The sequence below is a fragment of the Sycon ciliatum genome, chromosome 8 (genome assembly GCF_964019385.1).
Source record: "Sycon ciliatum chromosome 8, ocSycCili1.1, whole genome shotgun sequence".
NCBI lineage: Eukaryota > Metazoa > Porifera > Calcarea > Leucosolenida > Sycettidae > Sycon > Sycon ciliatum.
The window spans coordinates 19,743,006-19,748,440 of record NC_088650.1 but is presented as its reverse complement, the minus strand read 5'-3'; the positions used below and the strand labels follow the sequence as shown (position 1 = coordinate 19,748,440).

The 5,435-nt window shown below is 45.8% G+C and overlaps 1 long non-coding RNA gene across 1 annotated transcript; it reads right to left on the bottom strand.

Annotated features, from left to right (window-relative positions):
* Nucleotides 1-1,012: 1,012 nt before the first annotated feature.
* Nucleotides 1,013-3,224, bottom strand: LOC135823259 (uncharacterized). Its single transcript, XR_010554640.1, has 2 exons — nucleotides 2,465-3,224; nucleotides 1,013-1,759 (listed from the first exon to the last, which is right to left on the bottom strand). It is a non-coding gene; the product is annotated as an uncharacterized LOC135823259 (long non-coding RNA).
* Between the last annotated feature and the right edge of the window lie 2,211 nt (nucleotides 3,225-5,435).

Below are 5,435 nucleotides of genomic sequence, written 5' to 3'. Positions count from 1 at the left end.
ATCCAGACTTCATGACTTCGTAACGTGCATAATGTACATGACACAAGTAGTTGCTGTCTGATGATCGGTTAAAACCGTGAAACTCAGAGTTACAGAAGAAACGCTTTTCATTCCTCTCGAGTGTGTGTACATGTACATGTACGCGGAGTTTTGCGGACTACCCGTCACTACCTCGTCCGCGCCAGGATACCTGATAAAGGCTGATTCACTCACACCTTCTGCTACATTGTACATGTACTGTATCAGGGTGAGAAATAACTTTCAAAGTCTTTGAAGAAGACGAGTTAGAGCATACAATACTGTATTGCCATGATTTCTCTACCCTGCTTTTTATTGAAAACACTACAATGTATCTGCATGACGTCCGACCTCTTTACCATGCAGACCACCAGCACTGATCAGTTGCACTGTACACAACTATAGCCTACATACTGCGGTATAATCATGTAGTTATGCTCCACCGAGAGGATGCCAAATTATGGTCCAAATTTTCAACCACCAAATTATGCCGGCATAAGCGATGCCAACGCGAATCCCGCGAATTATTATTATTATTATTATTAATCCGCCGGTGCCTAGGCTCTGGAGCTCGGTCCTGGGACCAATGATGCGCAATGCAAGGCGTTGGATGTTGTCTAACGTTAGGCGTGCAATATGGGAGGAAGCAGCTCCCATCCAGACCAACCGAGCATACTCCAAAACGGGCCGTACAAACCCCTTGTACACGGTAAGTTGTAATTAGTCGGCCGTCCCGGGAGAGGTACTGCCCGGGAGAGGTAGGGCGCAGCTCGCCGCAGGAGGCCCAGGCGCTGTTTTCCGCGTATAGACACTGCGCGGAGGTGCTCCGCGAAAGACAGCATCGGATCGAAAGTCACCCCCAAAAGCCTTATTGTGGATGACTATGGCACAGGGTTGCCGCCAAAGAGGAGAGAGGGCAAGCCAACTGGCTGCGCTCTTTGCAGCATGACTGCCATAGCCTGGGATTTCGACAGCTCAAACGCTACACGCCGAATATAATACTATTCTGCTGTTCTAAACCAGAGCATCACGCAAGAGCTTGATTGTACGAGAACGATGTCACATCAACCAATGGTGCAGTTAGAAAATCTGAAGGATATGACTGTACTGATGTACAAGACCAGAGCATCAGCTAACACGTTAGCTGCGTGTACATGTACATGTATGTTGTACTGAGAAAAGAAAAAAATCAATGTGGTCATTGTGATTCCGTCTTTCATTTATTGATCAATAATGCCGGATTCTTCAAGAATAAATGGAAACTTATCAGTCGTGCTGAATCGGTTCATGTGTTTCAAATTACATCCAAATTCGAATTTCGTTCCTCCACGTACATTGCACCTTGTTTACCTGAGCTGCTCGTCCTCTTCAGTGCTACTGCTCACACCAGTTCGAGCTAGCTCCTTGTTGTATTCTTTGATAGCAGCAGCAGCATTGGGGTAGCCAGCATGCAGGCCTTCTACTGTATGCACTGGTGCGGTGGCTGACTCTAGCATCCGAATCCTTCCAGCGCTGTCACCAATTTTGTCAAGGTCAAAGGAACCCTCGCGTTGTGGCCCTACGACTCCATGTATGGCATCCGCGTTCAGACCGTGTCCGTGGTAGGCAGCTGGTTCCATCTGCACTTCGTTGTTGCTAAGGTGATCCTTGAGAAGAATCTCAGTATCCAGATACTTCCTCGTCAAGCCATGTATTTCAAGCAGGAACGCACGTGACTGATCGGACAGTGATCCAACAAGACCTGATGAAAACGAAACATAAAGTCAAGCCAGTCAGCTAGTCATAAAACATTAATTGTACATACTCATACTCAGCACTGCATTTAACATACAAATCATTATCATTCCGAACATACATGTACATGTACATGTACAAGTAACTAACTCACTGCGGTGTATGCGGAAATACCTGATAAACGGTACCCCAGCGCTACCAGAGTCTTTCACCAGCAAGTATTGAGAATTACGCTCCCTCTCCGTGGCTATTATACATGTATTTTTTACTGAAGACACAACTAGCTGCTGGTAAGAAGAGGGGAGAGAAGTACATGTACATGTAGCAGGACAACACAACAATGGGAACAATGTGTGCTTGTGGCTCGTGGCGAGGCAAGCCAACGCCGCCGCCGGCTTGGCTGAGCATTCTTTCTGGTTAGCTCCAAAGCTATCTGTCCTCCTGCAAAGCTTGCAGTTAGAGCACTCTGACTTTGATCCTTTAAATCAGAAATCTTTGTTGTTCATTAGATGTACATGTAATTGTTATCGGTTTGGCCAGCAATTCTGCGCTCCACTGAGGAGACCTAACAAGGTCGAAACAGCTAGCTGAACTGATAGTGAGTAGAGGCTTTCACCTAAAGAGGACTAGAACTGTAGCCTAACGTTAGAGGCGTGCTGGAGACCACGCGTACACAGGTACATGTATGTCCGTTTTCCCTGTCCCGGCTTACCTGAGCTTCCTCCCGTATGGAGAGGCTTGCTACTGGTTCCTGGCAGCTTCCACGTTCCTATGGCAACCATGGCGATGATGAGTGCGCGCGCGAGCTGAGAGAGTGTGCATCTGACTTCCATATTCTTCAACAGCTTTGTTGCAAACGGCGGAAAGTTCCAACAAGCAGCAAGGTTTCGTCTACCGACCTATAGTGTTTTGGTGACGATTAGGCGATTAGGCTAACTCGTATTCTACAGGCATGTCAAGCAGCACATCTTTGCTCTTTGAGTCTAACGACGCACTAGTATCAAACTGATATCGTGCTCACTCCTCAACATTTAATTGGATTGAAAATGGAATCTACGGTTTTGAACAGTGTTCAACCATCTACATGTACATGAATAATTTACAACAGCTGCAAGCACGCACAGTCTTACGATTTTCAAACGAGTTCTGCGTCGCAGTTGGTCAGTAGCCACCAGTCCAAAGAAAGCAACAGCGTGAATGCATGGTAACCCGGTACCCTAGCCTTAGGTGCATGAGCTGTGAGAGATGATGCCAGTACTAGAAGAGGGATGACCAAGTCACAATGTTGTGCTAGTCGGATGCACACGAGTACGCTTGAACAGTGAAAACTACAAAGGGCACTTTAAACTGTGCCGGTGAAAGGCTCTTTACGACTTTAGAACTACATGCAACTACTTAGAATTGTTTGCAGAGTATCCAGTGAAGTACGGTACAATACTGTGCATTCTGTTGCCACGAACATAGTCAAAACCCAGCCATAGTACTGTGTATAATGCTTCTGTACTGTAGTCTGCCACACGTAGTCCTCTGCACATGGAACTATGTCATGTATTTAGTGTACACGCGTCAAATTCTCACTACTTGTTCATGTTCAGCCAAGTGTTTGTTCTTCTGCTGAACTTCAAGAACGATTTTTGCACGGTGCTTGCTTGCTGTCCAGCAGAATAATGCCACCTTCAGCAGTACCCAGTGCCTATTGTTATGACCTTCTTCACAACCCAGTGTGTAAGCAAATCTCTCAAGTAAGAAGGGCTGGTAAGGCTGGCGCAGCTGAGAAACAGTGAAAGACTACAACAGTACAAGTCACCCATCAGTGATTTCATCATGTACATGTATGCAGTACATTGTGCAGCAGCATGAATGCTTCACACTTCAATCAGTTGGTTTATGATGGGCATCAAGTGTTAGTGTTGAGGTACGCCATGCGCGCGCGTGTATGGATGTGTATGTGTGTGTGTGGGGGGGGGGGGGGTGTGGGGGGGGGGGGGGGGGTGTGTCGGCCAGAGTAAGCCTATCGATATATCGAGAGTAGAGGGATGGGAGTAGATAAGGAGACAGTTGGTGGAAAACAAACCTCAAGATATATTTTATCCCTGCCATATCATACTGCGACGGTGATTGTATTTTTTGGTTGTTCTGTGCGATCTACTGCCATGCTGGTGCAGCTTTCTACCCGTACCAGCCACTGCTCATGGTTGCGGGCTCGAACCTCATGCTCACACGATCGGAGATTCCACGTGAACAACGAACCGGCAAGTGTGCCTTACTTCTATTACACGACCATGTACAAGTAGTACATGTACGGTTTATCATGCCATGCACATGTGTTGCTGTTAGACTATCAACACTGTTTTAACAAGTATAGTGTATTGCCTTCCCAGTTTTATTTCCTAATTGGCCCTTTCAATCCACTGGACCCTTAGAAGGGTTTGGACACAACAGCTTGGGGTTGAATAAGTAGGGAGAATAAAGACTTTGAGCCCGCTGCCACGAAACGAGTACGAGCACAAGCGCTACCCAGAGCAGTGTACATGTACATGTACATGATTTTATATAACCCAATACTAGTTCAAAACTAGTATTAGTATTAGAGAAACCTTGTTATACTTATAGTTCACACATGTATTGTTGTTAGTTTGACAGCATGAAACAAGGTGGAGGACACTGTGTTCGGAAACATTGACCTTGTCCTTACTACAACCATCCACGGTTGGCAGAGCCCTGGTCCGTTGGGACCATCTGAACCATAATGGGTGTTGAACCCGGTTCTGACCAATCGAGGCACTTGTAGTTGTTCAGGTTTGTAGATGAAATTCAAGTTTTTGGACCAGTACTAGTTTACGTGACAACGTCAACAACAAACAAGTTATTTCCCAGCGGAACTAGTGGAGGTAACCAATGTGTAGCCGGGGTGTTCCGACGTGGTGAAGGCCTACCCATGGCCACGTAGGGACATCACCAACCTCGTCTACAGAGAGCACCTTCTCGCGACAGTGTCATGGTGGTGCCAACGACTGTAAACCGCTTACAAGCTGAGAGAGGGACGCCCGATGGGCAGAAGTTGGAAGAAAAATAGATTTAAGAAAAACAATTCAGGTTAAAGTAGCTATATGACTATCAGGACGACATCCAGGAGCGATCAAAGAATACACAACTGACGTAAGGAGAAGTCTAAAAACTCCCCTAGCATAATGAGGGTCAGAACCGGGTTCAACACCCACAATATGGTCAGATGGTCCCAACGGACCAGGGCTGTGCCAACCGTGGATGGTTGAAGTAATAAGATCACTGTTTCCGAACTCAGTGTCCTCCACCTTGTTCATGCTGTCAAACTAACAACATACATGTATATGTACATGATTGTACTATTTAGAGCTACATTTACATGTACATACATGTACATGTATAATGTGCACTGTGTAATGTGCACTGTACATGTACATATTATACATATACATGTACATGTACATGTATATGTACATGTACATATACATGTTGTTGTTGTTGTTTTCTTTATTTGAATTCGCTAAAACCAAACGGACAGAACTGTCCAGTGACAAGGGAGCGAATGATGAGCGTCATAATCACTATGCATCAAAACATCTCAGGACAAAATGAGACAGACTATATTAAGGGAGGGTCCGCACAACACTTGTACATAAAGGGGAGTACGAGAACAAAGG